The following is a 15,532-nucleotide window of genomic DNA, read 5'->3' as shown; positions in this document are numbered from 1 at the left end:
CCGAGGGAGCCGGCGCACAGCTTCCGGGTCATGTGGCCAGCACGATTAAGCCGCTTCCGGTGAACCAGAGCAGCGCATGGAAACGTCGTTTACCTTCCCGCCAGAGTGGTACCTATTTATCTACTTGCACTTTGACGTGCTTTCGAACTGCAGGTTGGCAGGAGCAGGGACCGAGCAACGGGAGCTCACCCCGTCGCGGGGATTTGAACCGCTGACCTTCTGATCGGCAAGTCCTGGGCTTTGTGGTTTAACCCACAGCGCCACCCACGTCCCTTATGATTGAATACAACATGTAAAAAAATGTATAATATTCAGGAAAATTCTGGTGAATTTTCATGAGGACTTAATTTTTTTCGCAAACTGATATGGAAATTGGAGAACTGAATTTATGACTGGAAAAAATGAGAAATAGAGAGAAGCAAAAATTTACCACACTTATAACACCAGTATTGAAGGTTTGATCCCTGTATGGGAAAGCAGCATATTCATGAACTGCAGGTGGTTGCACTAGATCAGGCATGGGCAACTCCCAAGGGACTGTAATCTACTCCCACTATAAAAAAACCTGGCAGTGATCTACCCATTGGATTGACCAAAATTGTTGAGCTTCTTTGGGGGAGGAAGGGCCAAAGTTGTTGAGCTTTTTTGGGGGGTGGAACCAACCAGGAACCTGAGATCGACCAGTAGATCACAATTGACCTGTTGGACATCCCTGCACTAGATGATCCTCAGAATTCTATGATATTCTCCCATCCCTGTGGGGGTACAGTTTTCAGAGGCAAGGAGGGGATGGGATCAAGGGGAAATTTGGGGTCCCAGGTAGATGGAAAGCAGTAGAGGGCTGGCAGGGCAGAATTGGAAGGGTGCAAAACTCAAAACTCTCTGTAAAACCCAGCGCTTTCCCTGAGATTTCTCCAAAAAAGCTTGGCACGGATGAGACAGTTCTGAATCAAGTCATTTCAGATTCCCTTTCATTCTGAACTCAGCCAGTTCAGATTCTTATCCACTTCCCCAGTCACTGCTGTGGCCCTTCTTGCTGAGCAGAACTTTGGGCAAAACATGTCTGCTTTGAACAGACCCCAAACATTGCATGCCAAAGTGTTACTGAGGTCAAGATGACTAGAACAGATTTCTGTCCAGCCAGTTGCACAAGAGGCTGCCAGCAGCGACTTGCTACCAGCTGGTCTTTAGTGAGCAAGTTTGTGAAATGGGTTGGCTTCAGAAAAGCAGATGTTAAGGCTGTCGCAATCCAGCAATACTCCAAAGGTAATTTTAGGCATGATGGAATGATGGGTGGGGGAGCCATGTGCGGAAGGCTAGAGCAGCTTCCTCCTCAACATATGTGGCTCTTTCAGAAGATAACATAAAGGAGAAGTTAGCCAAAGACAATTTGTTCTTGGTTTTTGGCTTGTAGTTGAAACCTGAACTGGTAAATCCCTGCTGAGTAAGGGAGCAGCATAGGTGAAAATGGCAACTCTATAGGAGCTGGCATGTCAGAGGCAGACTTGGGAATTAATCAGCATGATTAATCTCTCATAATTTAAGTGAGTCTACACTGAGTACAACTTAGCTGGCTGTAACCCAACTCCTCATTTTGACCTGGCAGTATATTGCGAATCATGGTGTGTGTCAAAAATCACAATATGGGAAAAACCGTGAAGCCAGTCAATGCCTCTACAGAGCTCCATCCTTATTTCAGACATTGTGATATATCAGTGTATCGCAATGTTTAGCTGGTGATGTATCACGATGTTGAAAACCAGATATCGGCCAGCCCTGCATGCTCCTAGCTCATGTTGTAACTAGCTTGAACTATCTTGGAGAAGAAGCAGGAAATTTAAAGCTTGAAAGGAAGTGATCTGCTTTACCAACCAGTAGTTAATTTAGGAGGTTTGGGTAAGTGATTGCAAGTTTTGCTCCTGATAAGGTCACTATGCGTCCTGCCTGCATTCCAGGCCCATCTGTGCTTGTCCAAAACAATATGGCGCCATCCCTCAGAGGGCTGGCTTCTGTTGGAAAGGCACCAAGACTTGCTGGAAGAGTGTCAAAACCAGTTGGAAAGGAGTCAAAGCTATATAGAAGAAGGATTGCTCTATTGTTAAGGCCTAATCGGGGTAATTAATTGGGGACTGAATCATTTGTATAAGGAAAGGTATATAAACGGGGAAGACTTTCTTTGTGGCAGGCACTAAATTGTGGGATTCCCTCCCTATAGAGATGCAACCAACACTTTTATTGTGCAGCTTCTGTTGTGTGCTGAAGGGGTACCTCTATTGCCTGACCTTGGGCAGTTTATGGGACCCACCATGTCTCTTTTGTTGAATCTATACCAGGGGTCAGCAAACTTTTTCAGCAGGGGGCTGGTCCACTGTCCCTCAGACCTCGTGGGGGGCCAGGCTATATTTTTTGGGGAAAATATGAATAAATTCCTATGCCCCACAAATAACCCAGAGATGCATTTTAAATAAAAGCACACATTCTACTCATGTAAAAACACCAGGCAGGCCCCACAAATAACCCAGAGATGCGTTTTAAATAAAAAGACACATTCTACTCATGTAAAAACACGCTGATTCCTGGACTGTCTGCAGGCTGGATTTAGAAAGTGGCTGGATCTGGCCCCCGGGCCTTAGTTTGCCTACCCGTGATCTATACTCTGCTGCTTTTGTCTGAATTGTTTCACTCGTTTTTCTAATTGCATATAGGAATAGAAGGATTTGTCCGTTTCTGTTCTCTCTGATACTCACTTTCCCCCAGCCCTTAAATTCATCTCTCCACATTTCTGCAGCAAAAACCTAGGGAGCCGTTGCCGGTTAGTGTAGACAGCACTGAACCATATTGATCAGATTTGAATTCCTATGTTCCCTCTCTACTCACATAATCTGGGGGTGGCAGGGGGGAAGAACATGAATTCAATTTAAATTGATGGTGATTAGTGACTGACTACACAAAAGTGAGCTGAGCGCTGCAATCCCAGAGTCGTCTGTGACTGGAGTCAGGGCTCCCTTTACCTTTACACAAAAGCTTTCCTGCAGATCACGGCTGATCACTTCCCAGACTCAGAGCCAGGCTGGACACAACAGTGGTTGCAGCAGGAGACAAGGAGGCAGCGGTGTAAGAGTGAAACAGATCCAGGAAGTGTGTGTTTTTTTCCTGCTCTGGTTTGGCTGGCTGGAGGAAATGCTCTTCAAGCTGCAGCCTGTCTGCCAGACAGGTTGCAACCTGAACCTTGCTGAGATAATGGAGACCAAGAGGGTCAAAGCCTCCAGCTGCCCCTCTGGGTCCCGTATTTGTTATGTACTGATGTTCTCACCCTGGGCCAGCAGGGGGATACTGTAGATAGTTATGCAAATGAAGGATCGAAAGTGACGTTCAGTGATTGGATGGTTTGTATGCAAATGAAGGATAGAAAAGTGACGTTCTGTGATTGGATAGTTTTAGAGAGTTGCAACAGTTGCAGTTGTTCTGGAGCTCTATATAAGCAGGCTGTCTGAGCTCCTCAGTTAGTTCTGTTCCAGCTTACAAATAAAGAGCTGCTTTGGAAGAATCGCTGTGTCATCTGATATGTTCGCCCACAACTTAACAGTATTTATACAAGGGCACCTTTCCTTCCAGCGCTCAACAGAGGCAGCATCCTCTTACTGGAATGCAGAAGAACAACAACAGCAAGTGTTGAAAGAGAAGCACTTATATTATGAAGCGTCTTGTCTCTGTTGGTTAAGGGAGTGGATGAAACTAAAAGACAACAAACTATTAGACTTAGAAGGTTTTGATAATAGATTTGGTTGGCACGCCTATTTATGGTTGGAGAAGAAGAAAAGTCACAAGGGTTTTGATAATCATATTTTCAGGAGCTCCATAATAGAAATATGGGATAGGTATAAAAATATATTGGAACCGAAAGTTCCACACTGGTTGTCACCACTAGAGGTAATGAGTGTAAAGAAAATCAATATGAGAGAGAATTGGATTACCTATGGTGAGTTAGTAATTAAAGAGGGGGGGAAATGGAAAATGAAGCCATATGAACAAGTTAAAGATCATGTTTATGATTGGTTGCATTATCTTCAGGTAAATGAAATGTTTTAAAAGGACCTTAAAGAGATGGGATATATAGAGAAAGAATCGAAATTTCAAACAGAGATAATTGACAATGATGTTAAGACAATGTCAAAAATGTACAAAATACTTTTGGAATGGCAAACAAAAGATGAGGAGATAAAGTCGGTGATGATACACTGGGCCAGAGATTTTGGTTATAATATACAGTTGGCTGATTGGGAAAAAGTATGGAATGAAAATATGAAATTTACTGCATGTATGGCGTTAAAGGAGAATATTATGAAAATGGTATACAGATGGTATATTACACCCGTAAAGTTAGCAAAAATGTTTAAAACATGTAATAAGTGTTGGAAATGTAAAGAAAAAGAAGGATCATTTTTTCATATGTGGTGGGAATGTAAGAGGGTAAAGGGTTTCTGGGAAATGATATATAATGAGTTGAAAAAGATGTTTAAATACACGTTTGTAAAAAAACCAGAAGCCTTTTTGTTAGGAATAACAGGAAGAGAGATAAATAGAAGTGATTACAAACTTTTTCAGTATGCAGTAACAGCGGCAAGAATATTAATGGCCCAAAAATGGAAACAAGAGGAACTACCGACCTTGAATGAGTGGAGAATGAAACTTTTGGACTATGCAGAACTGGATAAAATGACTGGAAAAATCAGATATCAGAAAGATCACAAATTCATCGAGGACTGGGGAAAGTTCACGGATTATCTGAAAACTATCTGTGATGAACAGACAACGCTAGTGGGTTTTAAGGAGGCTTTGTGATAGTATAAGGTATATTGTAAAAAAGAAATAGAGATGGAAGATAATAGTAAATTGGCAATATCATATAGAAAATGCGTGAAGATAAAAAAAATGGATGATTGAGGGATGTGTTGGTGGAAGTTCAAAAACTGGAAATTTGTAAACATGGTTGTACGGATTTATTTGGAAAGGAAAAACTTAATAAAAATTTATTTAAAAAAGAAAAGAAAGAGAAGCACTCTGCAACCCACTCACCTGCTTTGGGATTATTTGGGATTAGTCTGAGCACAGCCCCACAGCGTTTGGGTCACGAGGTGGCCCCGAAGGAAGAGCCCTGCATTTCCCCAGCTTCCCAAAGCATGAGAGAAAGCAAGAGTCCATAGGCAGCTGCCCCATACTGCAGACTTCCACAACTGCCCTGATTTTACCGGGACATCCTGGATTCACAAAACCATTTCCAGCTTTGGATCTGGGAATGTCCTGCTTCCCCCCTCCAGAACAGCTGTTGAGCTCTGGGAGTAGGATGAACCTGTTGAGCCTCTCCATGGCCGCTGCTGCCCTTTTGCAGCTCATAGCGGTTGCTGGAGAATGGGCGGAAGACGATAGGCTGCCATTGTGAAGCCCAGTGCCCAGTGACTGCAGCTCTGGCCCACCTGCTGCAGGAGCCACGGGCACGGCAGGTGCTGCAAGGGTCTTCTCCCTACAGAGGCTGTCCGTACCTCCCCTCACACGCCAGAGCCCAGCGGAGGAGAGATGCTCCTTCTCCCCTTTGCTTCCTGTCAGTTTGCATTTCTTAGTACAGAAAGTATTGATCTGATATGTAGAGATCTTTCCCCTTCTGCTTGGTTCAAGAGTGTTTTGGAACGTTTGGAAAGTTTCCTATGTGAAAGAAACTGGCAGACGTTTCTTGTTTTGGTTACTCCTTCTGAGAAGCTGAGTGCAGCTGGTTTAAATCAATTCTGCTATCTTTCTGCCAAGGCCATGCTGAATATAATAAGAGGCCAGGAGGGGCCTGGGTCTTTTACTTTCTCTTTCTGTCTCTTTGATCTGGTGTTCTGTATGCTATAGTGTTAAGTTTAAGCATTGTAAGTTTTATTGTAAGTGCTGCAACTGGATTTCTTATGGACAGTGCCAATCCTCAATGTATTGGATTTGTGACCATTATGCTCATTTGCTTTCAGTAGCAGTAAAGCTCTGCTGGATGAAGTACAATTGCCTCTGGTCTATTTTGTGGGGAACTCTGCAACATGTGTTTAAGTTTAAGAGACCCAGCGTGGTGTAGTGGTTAAGAGCGGTAGACTCGTAATCTGGGGAACCGGGTTCACATCTTTGCTCCTCCACATGCAGCTGCTGGGTGACCTTGGGCCAGTCCCACTTCTCAGAAGTCTCTCAGCCCCACTCACCTCACAGAGTGTTTGTTGTGGGGGAGGAAGGGAAAGGAGATTATGAGCCGCTTTGAGACTCCTTCGGGTAGTGATAAAGCGGGATATCAAATCCAAACTCTTCTTCTTCTTCTTCTTCTTTTACCTCCTCCAGACATGGCATGTCAGTTCCGCCCCATTGATGTCCCAAGTGAGAAGGTTTGCAGGTTTGAAATGGACCATTGGTCAGTATTGTCTACACTGACTGACAGAGGCTCCCCATGGATGAGGAGTCTCTCCCAGTCCTATATGAAGATGCCAGGGATTGAAACTGGGGCTGTCGGCCATGAAGCAGATTCTCTACCATGGAGCTACGACCATCCCCCACTGAGATGTTTTCGAGTATTCTCAGAATTTCACATACATTATCTTGTAAACCTCAGAGTAACCCTGCAAGGTAGATTGGGATCAGTTATCTCCATCCTGCAGACGGAGGGCTGCGGTGGAGAGATTGACGCTTGCCTCGGAGTCGCCACGTGACTTCCTGCCTGCGTCGTCGACAGGGCTCTCCGTCTATGTCCGCCAGCAGTTTTTAAATATTTTCACTGGGCCCGCCTTGACTATAAAGGAATGTGAAAGCCCGGGCTTCAGGCGTCAGTCTCAGCGAGTGTCGAAACCTTTCGACATTTGCCTTGTTTGCCACCTGCCAGAAAAGAGGGAGGACAAAGGCTGCCCACCCAAACTGATTTATGGGTTAGCACACTTTGCAGCCAAGTGCCTGCAGGCATTGTAAAGGAAAACAAACAAGGTCCACAGAATGGATGAAAGCTGTTTGCTTTAGAGCTGTGGATTGCTATGCTGCCCAACCCAGTATGTAAATCACGGGTGGGGACTGGGGACCAAATGAGGCCCTCCAGGTAATAATAATAATAATAATAATAATAATAATAATAATGACGGTTTTATTATTTCTACCCCACCCATCTGAGCGGGTTGCCCCAGCCACTCTGGGCAGCTTCCAGAATATACAGAAACATAATGAAACACTGAACATTAAAACAGGGCTACCTTCAGAAATTTACATGAAGTCGTATAATTGACATCTGACAGGAGGGCGATCCACAGGGCTGGTGCCACTACTGAGAAGGCCCTCTGCCAGGTCCCCTGTAACTTCACTTCTCACAGTGAGGGAGCCACCAGAAGGCCCTTGGAGCTGGATCTCAGTGTCTGGGCTCTATGTGGCCCTTGCTCCTCTGTCCAGGCAAACACCTGTTCTCGGCACCCTCCTCTGGTGGTCTTGCCTGGCTGGAATGTGCCTTGAACTCTGATAACATCTCTTGTTTGTTTCGATTGAGGATGGAGGTGTGTCTGTCTGTCCATGGACACTTTTGCCACCCCTACCATAGCTACCAGTGTGCCCCCTCCCCCTGCAACCCAGAGCGTTGCGCACCACAAACCCTCCAAGTCTCCCTATTTTCCAGGGACATCCCTGATTTAGAGAAGCTGTCCTGGTTTCTGATTTGATCCTCGAATGTCCCGCTTTTCCTTAGGATGTCTATTTCCTATTTTCATTGGAGAAACGTTGGAGGGTAAGGAGTTTTCCAACGCCCGAGCTGTCTGAAGGCAATCCTGTATAGGGAAGGGTTCCCCCTCCCCATAATGTTTAATGTTTTTATATATGTTGGAAGCTGTCCAGAGTTGCTGGGGCAGCCCAGTATGCTGTGTGGGGTATAAATAGTAAAATTATCATTATCGAATGAGACATCCCTATTTTCATTGGAGAAATGTTGAAGGGTATGTATGCCACCTGGGAACATGGTCCTTCAGATAGAAAGGATTTCCCACACTTCATACACAAAGCACCATTCACCAGTTGCTTCAGAAGACTTGCAAAGACATAACTTCTTTGCCCAGGCTTTCCCCTGACTCATAAGATTGGGCCCTGTTTTCACGGAACTTTTTGTTTTTAATCTGATTTTGAAAGACCGTTGGGGTGACGTTTGTATCTCTGTTGTTAGGAAACAGTTGTGTTGTTTTTCCATGTTGTGTTCTTGGATGCCTCTTAAAGATTTTTTTTATTTTTTAAAAAAATATGAAGCGGTTTGGTAATGCTTTTAAATAAATAAATAACTGAGCTCAAGCTATGACTGCCAGCAGGTCCCAGAAAGATCTCATAGCCCACAAATTATGAGCCGCACAGTGCCTGTAGTCTATACGTTCATGGTGTGCCTACCTGTCCGAACCCCTCGAGAGAGTCATTGCAGACAATATTGAGCAATGGTTCCCTATGTTCCTAACCTGAAGCACCATAATTTATTTACTCAATTTCAAGCTGCACCCGAATATAAGCCACACCTTTAAAATTGGAGGGGGGCAAAGAAAAAAATGAACCCCCCCCAAATTTAAACCGTTCCATTCCTCGCTGCTTCGGGGGGGGGGGGAGCCGCGCTGTGTTGCCGACGGCCTTTCCCCTTCCTTCCTCTCTCCCTTCCTGGCTTAAGACAGCCCTGGTTCCCACAGAACGGCAGACTACGCATATGGCGGGTGCTGCTTTGCTGTGTTCCTGGTGCTGTTCTCCCCACGCTCCTGGCTGCATACTGTAAGGTCGCGAATATAAGCCGCACTTTAACTTTTCACAGTCGGAATTTGGGGGGAAAGTGAGGCTTATATTCAGGCCAATACAGTATGTGAGAAATGCTTAATAGTCATAATAATAATTTGCCCTAGTGGTGCTCGTTGGCACACCGCATTCCAAATTGACGCTGAAAGGAAAGCCAACTAAAACTAGGCCAAATATTTCACATGCTGGGAGCGTTTGCACCTGTGATGTCCCAATCCTGCTCTCATTCCCTGTTCTTCTAGCCTTCCTGTTCTCCTGAATCAGCAGCTCTTAACTTTTGATGTTGGTTCCACAGAGAAGCCTCTGGTCTTGGATGCCCTTTCTTGAGTTTTGGGGAATTGACCACAATGTTTTCTTTACCTCCCACTAGGCAATGCCAGGGCCCAAAATGTGATGGTGGAGGCAGCAGAAAGTCGTGTCTGGCAATTGCTTGGCACTTTGTGTAGCCCTGGTATTCTGGACAATTGCCTTGAAGTGAAGGCAGTGATAGGAATGGAGATATAAACTGAATTGTTATTGTTGTTCTTGTTGTTAATCATCACCGTCGTCTTATTTATTTATAAACCGCCAGCTCATTAAAAACTTTGTTGTGGTGTGCTGTGAAATAACTGAAACTTTGTAAGATTGTAAATAAATAAAAAAACAGAACAAATGACTAACACCCTATCAAATAAATTAATAATAGCATGTTGCTATTTATGTATGAGATGACCCCAATTAAATTCATGAGACCCGTGTTATGGATGGCATTAAAATATTGTGGTGCGGAAGGAATTTATTTGCAGCATCTGTGCCACTGATGAGATTAATGCGAGTTGAAATATTTACGTGCCATTATTAAAAAGGTATTTAATTATTTATGTTATTTTTGTGCTGCACTTGTCATTTATATGAATGATAGTAATTGAGGTATTGAGGTTTTCTACAATCAAGCAGTGTATACATCTTATGAAATGATAGATAGATAGATGATAGATAGATAGATAGATATAGATACAGTGAGTTACGGGTTGTTGCTATGGTATAATATTTGACATGGGGATATGAGCACTTGTTGGTGTAACTGTTAATGTGTAGTGTAACTATTAATGTGCTTTGTGCCCCATGTACTCTAGGGAGCCATTTTGAATCAAGTTGGCGGACCAAAATGTGACTTTGGCTTGACTTCACATGACTTTTGGCTTGACAGGTCCAAACTCACAAATTACTCTAGCTATAAAAATCACATTCCCCCCTCCCATAAAATACCTGGACAGCACCTGGCACTACCTGGTTGTGTGTGTGTATGTTTGTGTCTACACCCACACCCATGTGCTTGGTAGGGTTGCCAGCTTTCTTCTGGCAAGGGATGGAGATATGTACGCTGGGGAAGCTTCATCTGTTGAATTTCTGACCGGCATGCTACCATTAACGGCATTCTTTGGAACCTGGCCAGGGTTTCCCCTTCTTCTTCTGAAGGCGGCAGCTCTAGTGCAGAGCAACACGAAAAGAACCAAATTACACACGAAGCCACAGCCTGGTACAAGGAGATCTCAAGTGGGTCAAGGACAGGGCGATGGAGGAGTTGAATCGTGCTCTGAGATACAGCTTCTGCTGATAGGCTGGCCTGGCAGGCTTCCAGCACTTATTGCTTTGCTACAGCGCCCGTGATTAAAAGCTTTCTTATCACTGGAAAATGACTCAGAGACCGATTCTGGTTTGATTCATTTCCTCCCTTTGTAACAAAGGCATTGAGTGCCTTTGATTCTCCTGAGATGGTGGGGATTCCCACCTCTCCTCAGGCTCCTTATCTCGTTTCAGCTACCGCTCTTGACACCTGCACACTGGTTTCAGCTCCTTCTACAAGTGCCCAGCTCAGCTTGATGTCAGGAAAAGATGTGCGGCCCCCACTTGCGGTTGCTCTCTGAGATCTGCTTTGCAGAAATATACAGGATCCCTCGTTTTTGCTTTTATTCGTTTTCATTGCAGAAATTGGACGGTCTGAGAACTGTCGTCGTTCAGAAAGACTCTTTGCGGGTTGCTGTGAACAGGCAGAGGGGCATGCAATGAATGTAAGATTTCTCATAATGACTGCGGTGGTGATCACAAATGCTCCTAAATGTCCTGGCAAGGCCTTATGCTTTTGAATTATGGTGCTGGAGGAGACTCTTGAGAGTCCCATGGACTGCAAGAAGATCAAACCTATCCATTCTGAAGGAAATCAGCCCTGAGTGCTCACTGGAAGGACAGATCCTGAAGCTGAGGCTCCAATACTTTGGCCACCTCATGAGAAGAGAAGACTCCCTGGAAAAGACCCTGATGTTGGGAAAGATGGAGGGCACTAGGAGAAGGGGACGACAGACGACGAGATGGCTGGACAGTGTTCTCGAAGCTACCAGCATGAGTTTGACCAAACTGCGGGAGGCAGTGGAAGACAGGAGTGCCTGGCGTGCTCTGGTCCAGGGGGTCACGAAGAGTCGGACACGACTAAACGACTAAACAACAACAACAACTAAGCCTTTGAGATTTATGGCAATGCCAAGCATATTTCATTAGGCATTTGTGAAATCAGATTGACTGGTGGACCCAAGGCAAGGCCCTGTTGGTGATGGTGCCCCCAGAAACCACCCGGTTGGCATTGACCCATGACAGGGGCTTTTTGGTGGCAGATTCCCCACCTGTGGAACGCTTTGCCTGGTAATTATGCAGTATCTTCCTCATCCTAACATTCCTGTTAACGCAAGGACCCACAAAGGGGAGGAGGGAAGTTGATGGGAATTTATGGAATTCTCTTTTTGTTTTGGTCGCTTGACGATTGTAAATTTCAAAATCTGAAAATTAAATAAATGTATAAATAAAAAAATAAAAAAATTCTGTTCACCTGGGCATTTGATGGCTGAATGATATTGTTCTTGGCAACTTTAAAATCACGGGTGGAAATATATTATTATTATTATTGTTATTACTACCACTATTATTATTATTATTTTTTGAATTTATATACTGCCCTATACCTGGAGGTCTCAGGGCAGTTCACAAAATAAATAAAATACGGTTTCTAACTGTTTTTAGAATGTCCTTAACTGGTTTTGGAATGTTTTTAAGTACTGATACGTTTGCTGCCCTGAGCTCCTTTGGGGAAAAAGGCAGGATATAATTTGAATGAATAATAATAATAATAATATGAATAATAATAATATGAATATGAAAATGAATATGCCATGCTTATTCTTATTTGTGGTTGGTTGCAAGTTGCTTTGGGTTGCTCAGGGCAAGATAAAGCGACTAACAAATGTATTAAATACAGTGGTACCTCGGGTTAAGTACTTAATTCGTTCCGGAGGTCTGTTCTTAACCTGAGACTGTTCTTAACCTGAAGCACCACACTAGCTAATGGGGCCTCCTGCTGCTTTCGCGCCGCCGGAGCACGATTTCTGTTCTCATCCTGAAGCAAAGTTCTTAACATGAGGTACTATTTCTGGGTTAGTGGAGTCTGTAACCTGAAGCGTATGTAACCCGAGGTACCACTGTAAATAATTCCTATCAGTGCTATTTTGCTAGAAAAATAGGTGCCAGAACTCACTATGAACGCCTCCCTTGTTCTCTTATAATGAGAATGGCGCCCACCTGAGAGGTTCCGGAATGGAGTTACAGCAAGTTACGGCAGGAAAAAAGCCCTGATTCCTTCTACATCAAAGTTCAGGAGAGTGTGTGGATCTTCATGTAGATAAAACTATTATTCATAAACAAAAAGGTGGCATTGATAGACTTAGTGGGAACTTCAGGGTTTGCAGAAGTCCCAAAAAATATTTAGAAGCACAACTGTGCTAGACCAGAAACAGCTCAATAAGTACTGGGCATGCCCAGTGGACATGAAATGTTAGAGGGGTGCAATAGAAAATGGGTATGGAGCATTGGAACAAACACTTGACTGGGTACACACCATAACTTTAAAGCATATGACTTCCCCCCAAAGAATCTTGGGAACTGTAGTTAGCACCTCACAGAGCTATAATTTCTGGCACCCTTAACAAACAACAGTTCCCAGGATTATGTGGGGGAAGCCATGTGCTTTGACTATGTGGCACGCATGCAGAGTATCCTGGAATAGGACCTAACTGCCTGACTGGAACCCTGAACAGGATTCTGTGCAGCTTCCATATCTGAGTCCCACATGGCCTTCTTATAATGGTGGTTACAGCGCAGAGGAGGTCCGTGCTTGTGACCCACCAGAACATCCTAACAAGACCAATCACCAGAGAAAGAAAAAAGGAGAAGTAAGCTCTCATCGTTGTTTTACCACATAACCAGCAAAATTTTGTGACCTGACCTTTTGGTTAGATATTTCGATGGATGGAATTCCCAGAAGTGCAAGTAGTTAGCAAGATGTACTCAAGATACATCAAGGACTTGGGGAGTCTTGATTAAAACAGAGCTTCTCAGGAGCCTGCTACTAAACAAGTGACTCAGGAATTTTGTTCAGGAATGGAGGCTGGGCAACAGAAATGGTCTTATCAGAAACCGTCACAGACCTGGGTGTGCTTCAGCCATAACAGCCTGGAAGCTTCAAGGTCAGGATGCAGATTCCCAAGGATGTTTCCCAGCAAGTTGGGACATGTTGTGAAAGCAGGCTTTGAAAACGGAACTGCACATTTTGCACCGGTACTTATTATAAATAACCCCATGTGATTCTGCCCAGCAGTTGAGGTCATCGTCCAAGCTGTGAGGGTGATGTGCTCAGCGACAGAACACATGAATTGCATGCAGAAGGTCCTGAATTCCATCTCTGACATCCTCACTGACATGCCAGTCAGTGTAGACAAGGGACAGCCAAAATGGCGCCCTTCAGATGTTGTTGGATCTCACCACCCATCACTCTTTGGCCATTGACTATGCTGGCTTGGGCTAATGGGAGTTGAAGGCCAAGAACAGCTGGAGGGTACCACGTTGGCTACTCCAGGTGCGAACAATGCTGAGCTAGATGGAGCAGTGGCCTGACTCATATAAGGCAGCTTGCTGTGTTCCTATCACCCATCTCTGGGTGCCCTTGCCTGCAGAGGCTGGGTGGGTGACAACCAGATTGAATATGTTTTCTGTAGTTCTTCTCCAAGTGGTGCTGTCCCTCCCAAGAGATATCTGCCAGGAACCTTCATTATAATACTTTAGGCACCGGCAACACCTGCCCTTGTGACTGCTAGCCTTTAGTGGAACTTCTGTGTTTGTTTGCTGGCTCTTTGGGCAACTAGGGATGTGAGGAGGCGTTTATTTCCTTTCCAGGCTGTGTTCACTGCATGTAGCACTGTTTCTGTTCTGCTGCATTTTGGCTTCCAACCAAAAAAAATGCCATTACAGTGGTACCTCAGGTTACATATGCTTCAGGTTACAGACACTTCAGGTTACAGACTCCGCTAACCCAGAAATAGTACCTCGGGTTAAGAACTTTGCTTCAGGATGAGAACAGAAATCGCGCGCTGGTGGCGCGGCGGCAGCAGGAGGCCCCATTAGCTAAAGTGGTGCTTCAGGTTAAGAACAGTTTCAGGTTAAGAACAGACCTCCAGAATGAATTAAGTTCTTAACCCGAGGTACCACTGTAGTCTCATGGTCCTGTGTGGCAGAATTTCGCACCATTAATTGCACTATTACATTATTCCACAACGCATTGTTAAATGCCACCCCAATCAGTGCGCAAGACTTTGAGGATTCCAGGCACTCACCCAGGATTTGTGTTTCCTTTGGAAGATTAGGCACAATGGCGACTGTGGTGTCTTCATGATATTTGGTTTATTTACACATGTATACAAGCTGAGCCTGCTTATGGAGCGTCATACAGCAGCAGTACCCAAAAACACACCAGCTTATGCCATCGCAGCAGCAACAATAAGCCCAGCACCATTTTTTCTCTGCAGGGCACAATACAACTTTCTGGTTATATCACTCCAGCCCTAACCCCACAGCTTCTGCCCCTAGCCAAAATTATTGTCTCATAACCCAGGGGAAGTTCCTTCCTTTGATGTGCTAAAGCTCATTACCTCACAGGAGATTAGCTTTTCATACCTATTCACACTTAGCCCTTTCAATGCTTTGAACATTAAATGGTCTATCTCCACAGGCGGAAATTAGTCTTTTGAGTTAACACTTTTTTATATTGGATTATTTACTTTTTTAGACTGGAAACTTTTCATTTACCAGGAAGGATGATGCCATCATACTTCTGCTGGAACCAACGCATGGCTTCCTCCTTGCTGATTCAGCGCTGGACCCCAATGCTACCAGTTCGGTGCTTCTTGTCAGCAAGGCCTGCCCAGAACCAACACTAGGATCGTATTTCATCCCTAGATCAACGTGCTCCTGGATTCCAAAGCCAAAGTTGCCGGTGTCAGAAGAGTTATTCCTCCTCAGCTCGTATTCTCGCACCTTCAGCCCTTTCTCTAAGATCTCCTCAGCTTTGGCCCCCAGCATATAGTGCAGTGAATGGCTATCTTCTCATTTCTCCTGATCCCAAAGGACCTGGCTGTGTATCAGGCTTTTGAGAAAACAGGAGTCTGGCCTATGAGCTGCTCCAGCACTTTGGCTGCCCGGCTGAGCCTGTCTCCACTTTCCCCAACACAGATGTTCAGGCAAAGTTTGTGGGTGTGCATTTCCCGCATGGGTTTCTCCTTCTCCCCCTGGTCCTGTTGCGCCATCTTGGAGGTGTGGAAGAGATCATGACAGCCCCAGAACCGAGTTAAAACTTGTTGATTGGCTAGGATTA

The 15,532-nt window shown here is 44.7% G+C and overlaps 1 long non-coding RNA gene and 1 pseudogene across 2 annotated transcripts in view; both read right to left on the bottom strand.

Moving 5' to 3' along the window:
- LOC310749827 overlaps positions 1-15,532 on the bottom strand; it is a 285,263-nt gene that overhangs the window by 29,850 nt on the left and 239,881 nt on the right. The gene's annotated exons all lie outside the window — the stretch shown is intronic.
- LOC310749726 (large ribosomal subunit protein uL5-like) lies at positions 14,938-15,499 on the bottom strand (annotated as a pseudogene). The gene has a single exon. The product of its transcript is annotated as a large ribosomal subunit protein uL5-like (transcript).

The sequence above is a fragment of the Podarcis filfolensis genome, assembly GCF_964270895.1.
Source record: "Podarcis filfolensis genome assembly, chromosome: 14".
In the NCBI taxonomy this organism is placed as follows: domain Eukaryota; kingdom Metazoa; phylum Chordata; class Lepidosauria; order Squamata; family Lacertidae; genus Podarcis; species Podarcis filfolensis.
The sequence above is the reverse complement of the archived record's forward strand: the minus strand, read 5'-3'. Positions and strand labels throughout refer to the sequence as shown.